General features: G+C 39.7%; 1 protein-coding gene and 1 long non-coding RNA gene across 3 annotated transcripts in view; one reads left to right on the forward strand and one right to left on the reverse strand.

The window, feature by feature from the left end:
* The window catches only part of LOC124104387 (uncharacterized), a 36,115-nt gene extending 20,978 nt beyond the window's left edge, over positions 1-15,137 (reverse strand). Inside the window, exon 1 of the long non-coding RNA XR_006855418.2 lies at positions 15,025-15,137. This is a non-coding gene — a long non-coding RNA (uncharacterized LOC124104387). The remainder of the gene's footprint in view (positions 1-15,024) is intronic.
* Gldn (gliomedin) overlaps positions 1-16,679 on the forward strand; it is a 72,878-nt gene that overhangs the window by 11,579 nt on the left and 44,620 nt on the right. The window lies entirely within an intron of this gene.

Raw genomic sequence — 16,679 nt, forward strand, 5'->3', positions numbered from 1 at the left:
GTTTCAAGAGACTACCCTTGAATGAGCAATGTTGAGATTAAGCAAGGAGGGTGAATCATTCCCAGTGCAGTCAAAACTTGAGAGGTCTAGGGACTGGGATAAAAATGGAGCAAGTCATGGGGAGAATGTCTTCTTAAACTAGAACTAAATTCAGAATGAACTGGTGAGCCACTGTTGACCCTGTGTAACCGATGTGATTCTGCAATCTGTATTTGGGGTAAAATTGGGAGTTCATAACCAACTTGAATCTAATGTATGAAATATGATATGTCAAGAGCTTTGTAATGTTTTGAACAACCAATAAAAAAAAAAGAGGAAAGTTGTAAAGAATGTGGTTTTATAGGAGGACAGACCTGGTGGTCTGGAAAGACTGCAGTGGGGAAGCCTGAAGGCAAGAAGAAAGTTAGGAAGTTATTTCATTAATGCAGGCAAGAAATGATTCCTGTCTGGCTAAGGTGGAGGCATTGGGAATGGAGACAGCACAGCACGACTATATCCTGGAAGTAAAAAGAGAGAAGAATGAATTGACCTTGGTAACTCATTGGACTTAAGGAAAAGGGCCACATGGGCCAGATCTGTTCAAAACGGAGAGGGATAGCAGTGTCATGGACAGAGAAGAGGAAACATGGAAATGGATTGGAAGTTAGGGTGCTGACTGTGTTTAGGGACTGAATATGACATGAAAAGAAAGAAAAGAGGGAAGAAAACCAAGAAAGAGTATTCAAGGAAGGGAAAGCAGCTTACTCCCAAGGAGAACTCTGTCTTCTCCATGAGAGAAGTCTTTACAATCTAAAAAGGGGAAGGCAGCTGGGCACGGTGGCCACGCCCATAATCTCAGCTACTCAGGAGACTGAGGCAGGAGGATCAAGTTGCCATCCTGGGCAACTTAGCAAAAAAAATTTTTTTTCCATTTTTTTAAATTTGTTTTAATTAGTTACACATGACAGTACAATGATCTTGACATATCATACATTTGAATCAGATGGGATCTAATTTCTCATTTTTCTGAGTGTACAGGTTACAGAATCACATTGGTCATGCAGTCACGTGCATACCCACAGCAATAATAATGTCTATTTTATTCTGCTGTCCTTCCATTCCCCCCTTCCCCTCCCCTCCCCTCCCATCACTTCTCTCTACCCAATCTAGTGTGCCCCACTTTTCTTTCGTTTTTTCCCCTCATATCGTCATACCTGTATACTGTATAACAAAGGGGGTCTCCTTCCCTCTTCCATGCAATTCCCATTCTCCCTCCTTTTCCCTCCCATCTCTCTTCCCTATGCAAAAAAAAAAAATTTTTAAAGGGCTGGGGATGTAGCTCAGTGGTAGTGCACCCCTGGGTTCTATCCCCAGTATGGAATCTCAGGCAATTGGGGCAACACAGAGACCTCTAGAAAAAATCCTGTTTTCCAGATAGTTTTTCTGATGGTTCATGGGTCTAAAAAAAATGTATTTTGGATATTAGATTTAGAAAGGTTAATTATACTGAGCATAATTTGAAAATATTTTTATCCTTTAAATCCAACATGAACTTACACACTCATTCTTTCATTGACTGAATCTGCATGCTTGTTAGACCAAAGGTCCCTGACAGCCCCTGTTCTGACACTAACACATCAACAACTGTTTTGTGGGTGAGCATCTCACTACATCCCGGAGGACCTCATCCACATGTTTTCTGGAGTAGCCACTTGTAGATGTTCCTATGCTTGGGGAGAGGAGCTGAGTAGGTTGATAAAACATCTTCACAAATGTTTTTGCTGTGCACAAAGAAAGCTACAGAGCAGGGTTTGGGGATAATGGTTTCCTTCTCTGTCCATTCCTCTCAACATCAAACAAGTTGCTTAAATATGGTTTATGCACACTTTTCTGACTATTGGGTGAGGATAAGAATGCTTGGATAAAAATCAGAAATTATCTGAAGATGCTTGTTGAAAGGGACAATGTGAGCACAAAACACTGTTATCAGTGGTGAGTGAAACAGTGTTCCAGGGCCCTCTTGCTTCAGAAGCTCCTTTAGAGGCCTGGGAGATACAAGTGATTCTCAGCTCATTTCAAAACACTCATCTCTTCCTACCCTAACTTCTGCACTTATATGTTTATATCGTAAACTGAAACTTTGTGCATGTATTTGTGTCTGTATTTCTTTGTCTCTAATTTTACCATCAGTCACCTTGTCTCTTTAAATATTTCTCACAGTTCTTCACTGTGCCTCTAGTAAGGTATTTGATAAATACCTCCTGACAGAGTTATCTACAACTCAACAAGGAAAAAAAAAACTCTGGTATATGGTTTCTTGCCATTTTAAAAGTTTTGGAGGTGGATCCTGGAGCATTTTCAAAATTGTTTCCTAGGAATTCATGCTACCCACCACATAGGAGATGACATAGGTTTTGGTAAAACTGACTTAGAGATCTGTGAAAGATTCATTCATTCATCCCACATGTCATCACTGAGCTCCTCTTGTGTCCCAGGCACTATTGTGGATGCACAAAAAACAATATGAACAAAACATACAAATCTCTGATCTCTTGGAGTTTATGTTCTGGGGGAGGTAAAGAACAGACAGAAAAACAAAGTAAGTTAGTAGATTATTTACAATATTAGAAGGTGATAAGCACTGCGGACAACTATAAAGCAGGGGAGGGAATGAGAGAGAAGGATAGGAAGATGTAATTCTAAGCAGTGTGGCTGGGGAAGGGCCACACTGAGCAGGTAACAGTTGAGCAAAGACTTGAGGGAGTCAGCCGTGTCCATTTCTGGGGAAGGGTCATTTGGGCAGAAGAAACAGTAAGTGCAAAGGCCCGAGTTGGAAAGCGTCTAGAGAGCTCAGGGAACAGCAAGGAGACTGGAGTGGAGTGAGTGAAAAAGAGAGTAGTAGGGAAAAAGGTCAGAAAGATGATTGAGGGAAGGAAGAACAGGGACCAGTTCATGAACAAGGGCTTCGAAGGCTATTGTTAGAACACTGGCTATTATGAGAAGTCTTTGGAGGACGTGGGGAAGACCAGTGACAAAGAATGACTCTGAACATCATGTACAACCAGACGAATGGGAAGTTAGACTCATTTATGTAGGATGTGTCGGAATGCATTCTACTGTCATGTCTAACTAACAGAACAAATTTCAAAAAGAAAGAAGAATGACTCTGATTTCTCTGTAATGAGAATTTCTCTGTGTGTGGGCAGGTTGGGGAGAAGTAGGGCAGGTTTGACAGCTATCAGTCATTTAGGTGAAAGACATTGGTAGCTTAGACCAGGTGGTAGCAGTAGAGAAGATAAAGTAGACAGCTTGTCTAGAAATGCCTGAGGCTTGAGCTGACAGTTTAAATGTGGGATGTGTATGTGGGGGGGGGGGGGGGTTGGGTGGGTGTGGTGAGGGGGGGATTAAGTAACTCCAGTATTAGTGGCTGGACAATAAAAGAATTACCATTAATTGAGATGGCAAAAACACAGATGGAATAACTTTGGGGAGAAGATCAAGAGTTCAGTTTTGGAACATTGATATTTTCTTTAGAAGTCCAAGTGAGGATGTCAAAGAGTTAGCTTCATACTTTGGCTGGGAGTGGGTCTCTCAGGAAACTGTGGAGAAGCTGAACATCCTCTCTTTGGTTAGCTGGACACAGAGAGGCTAACAAGAGTCCGCCTTATCCTCATTAAACCTAGACAGCTTGGAAAAAATAAAAGCTTTTTAAGCAACCAAATTAAATCAACTAACTCTATTGTGAGTCTTTTGTACCCAGAAATTTTGTTTTACTTCGAAAAGCATAGGGCCTGGCTCATCAAGTGTTTGGTTATGAATAAATACTTTTAAATCAGTCATAAATGTCTTGAAGACACCAGGCGCAATGATGCACACCTGTAATCCCAGTGGCTTGGGAGGCTGAGGCAGGAGGATCACCAGTTCAAATCCAGCCTCAGCAATTTAGTGAGCCCTAAGCAACTTAGTAAGACCCTGTCTTAAAATGAAAAATAAAAAGGGCTGGGAATGTAGCTCAGTGGTTAAGCACCCTGGGGTTCCATCCCCATACCAAGGAAAAAAAATTCTTGAAAAAAGGTTTAAACAAATTATGCTGTGTACATATATGAATATATCACAGTGAATTTCACCTTTATGTATACCTATGAAGGATTATTTAAAAACAATAAATTAATAGAAGGAAGACCAATGGAGTAGAGGAAGGGGAACAGGAGGAAAGAGGAAGAGAGAAAGAGGAGGTATTGGGGACTGAAATGGAGCAAATGACATCCCATGCATGTATGATTATGTATCAAATGAAACCCACTATTATATAGAACTATAATGCACTAATAAAAACATTTTTTAAACAAATCTTTTATTATCCTAGTAAAATTTAAGTACATGTAGCAAACATTCAGTTCCTAATATAGGCAGTGTGGGTGTGAACTGTGGGTGATAAGGAAGAACAAGAAAGGGGCACTCCTGGAATGTATGGGCTACTGGGAGGGAAGAGGCCAATTCTCAAACACTTGGGACTCAAAGCAATGGATAATAGGACCCAAAGAGAGGCATGAAGAGGGTGCAGCGGGCAATTGGGGAAGATTTCCAGAAGGAGGCAGCATTGAGCCTGGTCTTGAAGGATGGGAGGGGGAGGGGCTGGGACAGCAGGTGGTTTTTCTCATCTTGAGGGTGACACAGGTAAAGATGTGTAAATATCAGAAAACTCTTTATTCTGGCTTGTCTAAAGAAAAAGAAAAGGGTTGATCTCCACTTATTCCTTCTCCCATGCTTTTCCTTTGTGTAAATAATGAGTTTCTGATCTATATCATTTTTATTTCTCTGAAGAACTTCTTTGTATTCATTTTTTAAAATAATTTTGAGTATAGACTTCTGGGCTGAAAATGGTTTTCTTAGGGCTGGTGTTGAAGCTCAATGGTAGAGCACTTGCCTAGCATGTATGAGGCCCTGGCTTGGATCCCTGACACTGAAAACAAAAAAGTTTTGTATCTTTCAGGTCACTTAACTGATGTTACTCCACTGTCCACTGTCTTCTCATTTGTGTTGTTTCTTTTTTCCTTTTTCTTTTTTTTTTTTTTTTTTTGTACTGGGGATTGAACCCAGAGGTGCTTTACCACTGAGCCACATCCCCAGCCCTTTTTACTTTGAGGTAGGGTCTCACTAATTTGCTCAGGGACTTACTAAATTGCTAAGGCTGGCCTCAAATTTGTAATCTTTCTGCCTTAGCCTCCTGAGTCACTGTCACCACACACAGCTCAGCATTTTTTTTTTTATTTTTCCTTTAATTTTCATTATTGGTTGTTCAAAACATTACATAGTTCTTGATATATCATATTTCACACTTTGATTCAAGTGGGTTATGAACTCCCATTTTTACCCCATATACAGATTGCAGCATCACATCAGTTACACATCCATTGATTTACATATTGCTATACTAGTGTCTGTTGTATTCTGCTGCCTTTCCTATCCTCTACTATCCCCCATCCCCTCCCCTCCCATCTTCTCTCTCTACCCCATCTACTGTAATTCATTTCTCCCCCTTGTTTTTTTCCCCCTTTCCCCTCACTTCCTCTTGTATGTAATTTTGTATAACCATGAGGGTCTCCTTCCATTTCCATGCAATTTCCCTTCTCTTTCCTTTTCCCTCCCACCTCTCACCCCTGTTTAATGTTAATCTTCTTCTCATGCTCTTCCTCCCAATTCTGTTCTTAGTTACTCTCCTTATATCAAAGAAAACATTTGGCATTTGTTTTTTAGGGATTGGCTAGCTTCACTTAGCATAATCTGTTCTAATGCCATCCATTTCCCTGCAAATTCTATGATTTTGTCATTTTTTAATGCAGAGTAATACTCCATTGTGTATAAATGCCACATTTTTTTATCCATTCGTCTATTGAAGGGCATCTAGGTTGGTCCCACAGTCTTGCTATTGTGAATTGTGCTGCTATGAACATCGATGTAGCAGTGTCCCTGTAGCATGCTCTTTTTAGGTCTTTAGGGAATAGACCGAGAAGGGGAATAGCTGGGTCAAATGGTGGTTCCATTCCCAGCTTTCCAAGAAATCTCCATACTGCTTTCCAAATTGGCTGCACCAATTTGCAGTCCCACCAGCAATGTACAAGTGTACCCTTTTCCCCACATCCTCGCCAGCACTTGTTGTTGTTTGACTTCATAATGGCTGCCAATCTTACTGGAGTGAGATGGTATCTTAGGGTGGTTTTGATTTGCATTTCTCTGACTGCTAGAGATGGTGAGCATTTTTTCATGTACTTATTGATTGATTGTATGTCCTCCTCTGAGAAGTGTCTGTTCAGGTCCTTGGCCCATTTGTTGATTGGGTTATTCATTTTCTTATTGTTTAATTTTTTGAGTTCTTTGTATACTCTGGATATTAGGGCTCTATCTGAAGTGTGAGGAGTAAAGATTTGTTCCCAGGATGTAGGCTCCCTATTTGCCTCTCTTATTGTTTCTTTTGCTGAGAAAAAAAACTTTTTAGTTTGAATAAGTCCCATTTGTTGATTCTAGTTATTAACTCTTGTGCCATGGGTGTCCTATTGAGGAATTTGGAGCCCGACCCCACAGTATGTAGATCGTAGCCAACTTTTTCTTGTATCAGATGCCGTGTCTCTGATTTGATATCAAGCTCCTTGATCCATTTTGAGTTAACTTTTGTGCATGGCGAGAGAAAGGGATTCAGTTTCATTTTGTTGCATATGGATTTCCAGTTTTCCCAGCACCATTTGTTGAAGATGCTATCCTTCCTCCATTTCATGCTTTTAGCCCCTTTATCAAATATAAGATAGTTGTAGTTTTGTGGATTGGTTTCTGTGTCCTCTATTCTGTACCATTGGTCCACCCGCCTGTTTTGGTATCAGTACCATGCTGTTTTTGTTACTATTGCTCTGTAGTATAGTTTGACGTCTGGTATCGCTATACCGCCTGATTCACACTTCCTGCTTAGAGTTGTTTTTGCTATTCTGGGTCTTTTATTTTTCCATATGAATTTCATAATTGCTTTATCTATTTCTACAAGAAATGCCGTTGGGATTTTGATTGGCATTGCATTAAACCTATAGAGAACTTTTGGTAATATCGCCATTTTGATGATGTTAGTTCTGCCTATCCATGAACAGGGTATATTTTTCCATCTTCTAAGATCTTCTTCTATTTCTCTCTTTAGGGTTCTGAAGTTTTCATTGTATAAGTCTTTCACCTTTTTTGTTAGGTTGATTCCCAAGTATTTCATTTTTTTTGAGGATATTGTGAATGGAGTGGTTGTCCTCATTTCCATTTCAGAGGATTTGTCGCTGATATACAGGAATGCCTTTGATTTATGTGTGTTGATTTTATATCCTGCCACTTTGCTGAATTTATTTATTAGCTCTAATAGTTTCTTTGTAGACCCTTTTGGGTCTGCTAGGTATAGAATCATGTCAACTGCAAATAGTGATAATTTAAGTTCTTCTTTTCCTATTTTTATGCCTTTAATTTCTTTCATCTGTCTAATTGCTCTGGCCAGTGTTTCGAGAACTATGTTGAACAGAAGTGGTGAGAGAGGGCATCCCTGTCTTGTTCCAGATTTTAGAAGGAATGCCTTCAATTTTTCTCCATTCAGAATGATGCTAGCCTGAGGCTTAGCATAGATTGCTTTTACAATATTGAGGTATGTTCCTGTTATCCCTAGTTTTCTAGAGTTTTGAACATAAAGGTATGCTGTACTTTGTCGAATGCTTTTTCTGCATCTATCGAGATGATCATATGGTTCTTATTTTTAAGTCTATTGATGTGGTGAATAACATTTATTGATTTCCGTATATTGAACCAGCCTTGCATCTCAGGGATGAATCCTACTTGATCATGGTGCACAATTTTTTTGATACGTTTTTGTATCCAATTCGCCAGAATTTTATTGAGGATTTTTGCATCTAGGTTCATTAGAGATATTGGTCTGTAGTTTTCTTTCTTTGAAGTGTCTTTGTCTGGTTTGGGAATCAGGGTGATGTTGGCCTCGTAGAATGAATTTGGAAGTTCTCCCTCTTTTTCTATTTCCTGAAATAGCTTGGAAAGTATTGGTATTAGTTCCTCTTTAAAGATTTTGTAAAACTCTGCTGTATACCCATCCGGTCCTGGGCTTTTCTTAGTTGGTAGTCTTTTGATGGTTTCTTCTATTTCCTCAATTGATATTGGTCTGTTTAGGTTGTCTATATCCTCCTGACTCAATCTGGGCAGATCATATGACTTAAGAAATTTATCTATGCCTTCACTATCTTCTAATTTATTGGAGTATAAGGATTCAAAATAATTTCTGATTATCTTCTGTATTTCTGAAGTGTCTGTTGTGATATTGCCTTTTTCATCCCGTATGCTAGTAATTTGAGTTCTCTCTCTTCTTCTCTTCCTTAGCATGGCTAAGGGTCTGTCGATTTTATTTATTTTTTCAAAGAACCAACTTTTAGTTTTGTCACTTTTTTCAATTGTTTCTTTTGTTTTGATTTCATTAATTTCAGCTCTGATTTTAATTATTTCTTGCCTTCTACTTCTTTTGCTGTTGTTTTTCTCTTCTTTTTCTAGGATTTTGAGATGAAGTATGAGATCATTTATTTGTTGGTTTTTTCTTTTTTAAGGAATGAACTCCAAGCAATGAATTTTCCTCTTAGAACTGCTTTCAATGTGTCCCATAGATTCCAATATGTTGTGTCTGTGTTTTCATTTATCTCTAAGAATTTTTTAATTTCCTCCTTGATGTCTTCTATAACCCATTGATCATTCAGTAACCTATTGTTCATTCTCCAAGTGATGCATGATTTTTCCTTCCTTCTTTTATCGTTGATTTTCAGTTTCATTCCAGTATGATCAGATAAGATGCATGGTATTATCTCTACTCCTTTATATTGTCTAAGAGTTGCCCTGTGACATAATATATGATCTATTTTTGAGAAGGATCCATGTGCTGCTGAGAAAAAAGTATAACTGCTTGATGTTGGCTCGTATATTCTATATATGTCAATTAAGTCTAGGTTATTAATTGTGTTATTGAGTTCTATAGTTTCCTTATTCAACTTTTGTTTGAAAGATCTGTCCAGTGGTGAGAGAGGTGTGTTGAAGTCTCCCATGATTATTGTATGGTGGTCTATTAGACTCTTGAACTTGAGAAGAGTTTGTTTGATGAACATAGCTGCACCATTTTGGGGGGCATATATATTTATGATTGTTATGTCTTGTTGGTGTATGGTTCCCTTAAGCAGTATGTAATGTCCCTCTTTATCCCTTTTGATTAACTTGGGCTTGAAATCTATTTTATTTGATATGAGTATGGACACTCCTGCTTGTTTCCGAAGCCCATATGAGTGATATGATTTTTCCCAACCTTTCACCTTCAGTCTATGTATGTCTTTTCCTATCAAATGCGTCTCCTGTAGGCAGCATATTGTTGGGTCTTGTTTTGTGATCCATTCTACTAGCCTATGTCTCTTAATTGGTGAGTTTAAGCCATTAACATTTAGGGTTATTATTGAGATATGGGTTGTTCTTCCAGCCATATTTGTTTATTTATGTTACTAAACATGGTTTGTTTTCCTCTTTGATTATTTTTCCCCCCTTTAGTGTCCTACCTCCCACTGTTGGTTTTCATTGTTATTTTCCATTTCCTCTTCCTGTAATGTTTTGCCGAGGATGTTTTGAAGAGATGGTTTTCTAGCTGCAAATTCTTTTAACTTTTGTTTATCGTGGAAGGTTTTAATTTCATCTTCCATCCTGAAGCTTAATTTTGCTGGATACACAATTCTTGGTTGGAACCCATTTTCTTTCAGTGTTTGAAATATGTTATTCCAGGATCTTCTAGCTTTCAGAGTCTGTGTTGAAAGATCAGCTGTTATCCTGATTGGCTTACCCCTAAATGTAATCTGCTTCCTTTCTCCTGTAGCTTTTAAAATTCTCTCCTTATTCTGTATGTTGGGCATCTTCATTATAATGTGTCTAGGTGTGGATCTCTTATGATTTTGCACATTCGACGTCCTGTAGGCTTCTAGGATTTGGGATTCTGTCTCATTCTTCAAGTCTGGGAAGTTTTCTCGTATTATTTCATTGAATAGATTGCTCATTCCTTTGGTTTGGACCTCTATACCTTCATGTATCCCAATGACTCTTAAGTTTGGTCTCTTTATGTTATCCCATATTTCTTGGATGTTCTGCTCATGGTTTCTTAACAGTCTTGCTGAGCTGTCTATGTTCTTTTCAAGTTGAAATACTTTGTCTTCATTGTCTGATGTTCTGTCTTCTAAGTGTTCTACTCTGCTGGTAGTATTCTCAATTGAGTTTTTAAGTTGGTTTATTGCTTCCTGCATTTCTAGGATTTCTGTTTGTTTTTTATAACCTCTATCTCCCTGTATAGTTGATCTTTTGCTTCTTGGATTTGTTTATGTAATTCATTGTCGAAGTGATCTTTCATTGTCTGATTTTGCTGTCTAACGTCTTCCTTGAGACTCCAGATCATCTGAAGCATGTATACCCTGAATTCTTTATCTGACATTCCATCTGCTGCCAATATTACCTCTTCTAACGTTGAGTTGACCTGCATTGCTTGTGGTCCTTTCTTTCCTTGTCTTTTCATACTGTTCGCGTTTCTTTCTGCTTGGTGAAACTGTTGTGTTTTTTAATTTTCCCCCTATATATTTATATTGCTCTCGTATAGTTGCAAAGTCTCCCTCGCAGGCGCGGGCGGCGGCTCTGCCCCTCCTCCAATTGGGGCAATGTGCCTGCCACGCTGGCAGGCCGTTGGGCCTGTTCTGCCTGTCGGTAGCAGGTCCTCCTACCTTGCAGGCGCGGGCGGCGGCTCTGCCCCTCTACGGGCCGCTGGGCCTGTTCTGCCAGTGGGTAGCAGGTCCACCTACCTTGCAGGCGCGGGCGGCGGCTCTGCCCCTCCCCCAACCAGGGCAATGTGTCTACCACACTGGCAGGTCGCTGGGCCTGTTCTGCCGGTGGGTCGCAGGTCCGCCTACCTTGCAGGCGCGGGGGGCGGCTCTGCCCCTCCGCGGGTTGCTGGGCCTATTCTGCCGGTGGGTCCACAGCTCAGCGTTTTCATCATTTCTGATGACAAGTCTATTGTTCATCTTGGCTTTCTTTGTCTCTGTATGAAATGTGTCATTTTTTTCCTCTGGCTCCTTTTAAGATTTTCTCTTCCCACATGATTTTAGCAATTTTATTTTGATATGCCTTGGTGTTCTTTTCTTCATGCTTCCTGTGTTTGAGGTTTGTTGAGCTTATTAGATTTAGGGATTTGTAGTTTACATTAAATTTTGGAAATGTTTCTGCCGTGGTCATTGAAAATGTTTTTCCTGCCCTCCCCGCCTGCCCAGGACTCTGATTACACATATATTGAGCCACTTTAAGTTTCCCCACAGCTCAATGATGCTTCATTTTGTTTGTTTGTGGTGCTGGGGAACCTTCTGCATGCTAGGCCAGCGCTCTACCTCTGGGCCACACATCCCAGCCCTCATCTTTAAAAGCTTCTCCACGGGTTTCATTTTGGATAGTTTCTATTGCTATATCTACCGGTTCAATAATTTTTCTTTTGCAATATCTAATTTGCCATTAATGTCAACCAGAGTACTTTTCATCTCAGAATTTGCAGTTTTCATTCCTAGAAGTATGAGTTGGGTGTTTCTTATACTTTTAGTTTTTAATCTAACATATTCCATCTTTTCTCTAGCTTTTTTCGAATGTGTGGGATGCAGTTAAAGCCACTATTTTATTGTCTTTCTTTTCTAATTCCTTTATCTGAATCATTTCTGGGTTGGTTTCAGTTGGCTGATTCTCCACTCTTCCTTCCCATTTTTGGTTGTCTTTCTGTTTCTTTTTAGGCACAGTAATTTTTTTTTTTTTTGAACACCAGACATTGTGAGTTTTACCTTTTGGGGATGCTAAAGCTTTGTGAAGCAACTTTCAATTCCAAGACAGTTTGGCTGATCATCGCAGACACTACACATTGTAGCCTTGTGCCCAAAAGGTCCTACTGTTGACTGAACAGTCAAAAATATCAAAGGATATTCAAAAACTGTCGAAGACAAGTATAATTTGAATCTAGTAAGTCAATGAATGACATCATAATATTGGAGAATCAGGGGCCTCAAACTAAGCCAGATTGGGTGGGAGAAGGGATTGGAGTCTTGGTAGCCTGAAGTTGAAATGAGAAAGACCTGACTCCTGATGGACTGGATCCCTCACCCCTTGAAAGGGGCTACCAGTGTTTGATCGTAGTGACAGTGAATATTTTTTGATATGTTGATTAGTGATTTGAACTTTTTTTATTGTATGACTGTTCGTTCATGTTCTTTGCTTATTTTAATTGGGGTTTTAATCTTTTTTTTGTTTTTGTTTTTTTTACTAATTTACAAGTGTTCTTCACAAAGGAACATTATTCACTTTTCTTGTCCTATATATTTTGTAATATTTCCCCCCTAATAACAATTATACCATGTGCTAGGTGCTATGCTAAGAGCTTTAGGTATGTATTTCAAGAAGGTCATTATCTTATCCTACAGACAATTCTGTGAGGAAGTTGTTGCTGCTGTTGTTATTTCCCGTTTTGCAGACAGAAGCTTAGAGATGTTAGGCACTCTAAGCCGCTATGTGACCCACTTAGAAAAGGAAGTGGAATTCAGACAGAATGTGTCTGATTCCAAAACCCATGTTCTTTACACCTTTTGGTCTAGGACATTTTCTTCCTTTTAATTTTGTTTATAGGTCTTTTAATGGGATGGTAGTTGAAATTTTTTCATTTCCACATAGTCAGATCAATAAAGTTGTTCATTGATGCGTTTTGCTTTTGTTTTTATGTTTAGAATGTTTCTTCCTTCCTCTAGATCTCAAGATCAGACAAATCTTCATCTATATTTTCTCATATTACATATACTTTAATTCAGAAGTTATTCTATTACATTTACATATATCTAAAATATACAGAGGTCAAAAAGATCTTGTCTCCTTTAAGAAAAAATTGACCAAAATAGTTCAAACATTGCAGAACTGCCAAATAAGCAACCCACTACAAAATCATTTCGTTTTTGTTTGGTTTGGTTTGGTACCAAGGGTGCTTAACCTCTGAGCCACATCCCCAAGATTTTTTATTTTTTTTTTTATTTTGAGACAGTGTCTTGCTAAGTTGCTTATGGCCTTGCTAAGTTTCTGAGGCTGACCTCAAACTTGTGATCCTCCTGCCTCACACTCCTGAGCCACTGGGATTACAGGTGTGCACCACCACACCCGGCAAAAATGACTTCTTGAAAACAAAGTATGGGCACATGTTTAAGATTAGTAACTTGATTTATAGCTGCTTTTTTTTTTTTCTTTTAATTCCGGAGAAAAACTGTTTCAGGATCAGATACTGTATTTAATCAGATATAACACTGTGTTTATGACCTGAATGAGGAAAGATTAAGCAGGGATACTGGAAGAATATAGCCTGAAGCTTTCTTCCCCCCCCCCCCAAGTGATTGGGATCAAACTCAGTGCCTTGCACATGCTGGGCAAGTGTTCTGCTTCTGAGCTGTTCCCCCAGCCCTGAGGCCTCTTTTGAGAATGATCCAGCATTTCTGGTTCTGGAGCTGGGTCAGTCAATTAGTACAAGGAGGAATCCTTGCTGCTGGCAACTCCCATTTAACCAGGCAACAAGAGGAAAACCAAAAATACTTGTCATCACTGAGTGGCAGTCACTTGAACTGAAGACAGAACCTGGCTGGGAAGTGGGGACTTGATGGAGCCTGTTGGGCTTCAGGCATGAGAAGATAAAAGTTTAGGAACCAGTTTTAGCTTATATTTATTTGGTGGTGAGTTATGACACTTATTGAATCATGCTTGGCTATTTTTGAAAAAATCTTTCTCATATTACATTTTTAATTCAATTGATAGATCAAGCTTGCAATTAGACCTTAATGAGAAGGCTTCATTGCAATTGTATTAATTGACAAAATGATAATTTTTCAGAAAGCAAATCAGCTGATTTGCATACAATTCATGACTAGATATGTTTCTATAATACCAATGCAAACAAGCAGTTGTTTTCGTGAGGCCTTTTTCATTGAGTCCTCACAACTACCATCTGGGATAAGAATTGCCATTTTTATTACTTTGTTTCTTATTTTGTCAAAGGGGCTGGGAAACATCTCCAGGGTCCCCCTGCAGTTAATAAGAAAAAACAACCAGACCATTGCTGCCCCTGCCAAGCTTACCGGGTCTTCCCTTTGACCTGAGGTCAGACCCTTAAGAAGGCCTTGAAGCACATCTGGGGGAGGAGTGCTTCTTCAGGGACTTGAGCCATGTGCTTTTGCTTGTTCCCAATGTTAACCAATGTCATACAGAGTGTTTCCAAAGGCCCTGGTCCTGGCTGAACGTTGTTTTTTTGTTTTGTTTTGTTTTGTTTATTTATTTATTTTTTTAGTTGTAGTTGGACACAATACCTTTATTTATTGATTTTTATATGGTGCTGAGGATCGAACCCAGGGCCTCATACATGCTAGGTGAGTGCTCTACTGCTGAGCCACAACTTCAGCCCCAAAAGTTTGGGGGTTTTTTGTTTTATTTTTTTCCTCAGAGATTTTGGCATGCATGTGTTTGCTGGCACTGCCTCTTCAATTGGGTTGTCCACAAGTCCTTAGCCAAACCCAGCCAAGCTTTGGCTTATGTGACTCTCACAGCCTCTGTATGCATGACAGCTGGCCAGTGCTTGTCAGTGGACTTCAGACTGACACCTGTTAATTATTTGTTCAACATTTCATTAGAGAATCTGAGCAATCACTGAGCTAGACTGCAAAGGAGGGCTGCTGGAGGGCTGCACTCAGTCTCCAGCGATTCAGTTCAGCTCTCCAGACCTCCTCAGCAAGACACATGCCTCAGAGACAGGCCCTAGCACTTGGGAGGCAGCCTGGCCCCCACCAGACCCTAGTGCGCTTAGCAAAGCAGGAAGCTCTGCTGAGTGCCCTGTTATTTTAGTCAGCTTTTTCACTTTTGTGACTAAAAGATCTGACCAGAACTATTTATTTGAGGGCTCACGGTTTCAGCGGTCCCAGTTCACAGACAGCCGACTCCACTCCTCAAGGCTTGAAGTGTGGCAGAACATCATGGCAGAACAGTGTGGCAGAGGGAAGCAGCTCAAATGATGCTCAGGAAGCAGAGAGACTCCTCTGGCCAGATACAAATATATACCCCAAAGCCACACCCCCAATTAACCACTTCCTCCAGCCACACCCCACCTGCCTCTGTTACCACTCAGTTAATCCCATCAGGGATTAATTCACTGATTAGTTAAGGCTATAACCCAATCATTTCTCCTCCGAACCTTCTTGTATTGTCTCACACCTGAGCTTTTGGGGGATACCTCACATCCAAACCATAACACATGTTTTGCTGTGGCTGTGTATTTTCAGTAATATCTTAGACTCCTTTCCATATAAAAACCCCAGTCTCTGCATGGCTGATCCAGTCCTAACCTGACCTGGATGCAGAACCTCATGTGGGGCACCTTGATTCAAGATAGTAGGAAAAATTTGTGTATTATTACCATATAGACCAGGATGCATCGTGGTTTCTGATTTTACTATGATAATGATATGGGCAGGAGGGGGATAGTATGTCTTGGGATTCTAATAAGATAACCCTAGCATCTTCAAGGTCCTGATTTCTAGGAGATTTTGGAGTATCTGTAAAAATGAAATTATCCTAAAGAGGCGCAAAGAGAAACAAATAACCAAATAGTGGATTTTCAGTTCCTGTTGTTGAGAAACTCAAACTTTCCCTCTGTAGGTTCAAAATAAATATGCTGAAATAAACTGAAAATAGATGAACAGAAGAAAAATACACAAATTTTATTAACATGCATAAATATGGGAGCCATACAAAATATCAATGAAACTCAAAGATTCAGATGGTTGAATTTAAATAGCATTGTGAGTACAGAAAGAAATAGGGGGTTCAGGCTCCTGGGAGGAGGGGGCAGCAGGTTAGAAGGGTGAGGGAAGGAAACTGCACTGTGAACAAGGTGGTCTTATTATGCAGATAAAGTCTCACAAGGTAATCTCAGAGATGCCCTCAAAAGAACAGATTTTTAAAAGTCTGACTCTATATGTTGGTTATTATTAACCTCTTCTCTGGTGGTTAATCTTTCCTAGTTATTCAATGAGATTCTTAAGGATAGAGTTTAAGACTGTTGCATTTATTTTGGAAGTATTTTCTAGAAAGAACCCTTCCCTTCCCAAGTGCAGGGTATGTAGGAGAAGCTTAGAAAATCCTTGGTTCTGAGGCAGCTTTTAAGGACTTCCAAATTCTTTTAATTCAAAAGCACTTAGCATACCAAAGCACATATTTTGGGGCATAGTTTCCTGAGCTGCAACAATACAAACAACATTACTACCAGTCAGAAACCAATATCATTGATTTAGGAAAATATTTCCCTCCCAGTTGAGCAAATAAATGATACTGAAGTGTTAATTAAACACCTAGTATGGACTCAATGCCATTCTAGTGCTGGGAAAGGGGTTAAATGTATGCATGGGGCAAACAGGATGAAATAGCCCCATCAGTAGGAGCCTATGAGAAATGCTGGAGTTAACAGTGACAAAGTGAGCTAACTACTGTCCAAGCTGTGGTGCTGCAGATTCAGAAGGAGCAGTAGGTGGGCTGTTGGGAAAAGCCTGGGCAGGACTCCTCTG

The sequence above is a fragment of the Marmota monax genome, unplaced genomic scaffold (genome assembly GCF_021218885.2).
Source record: "Marmota monax isolate L192 unplaced genomic scaffold, Marmota_monax_Labrador192_F-V1.1 WCK01_AAM20220418_F8-fsc00001, whole genome shotgun sequence".
Classification (NCBI taxonomy): Eukaryota; Metazoa; Chordata; class Mammalia; order Rodentia; family Sciuridae; genus Marmota; species Marmota monax.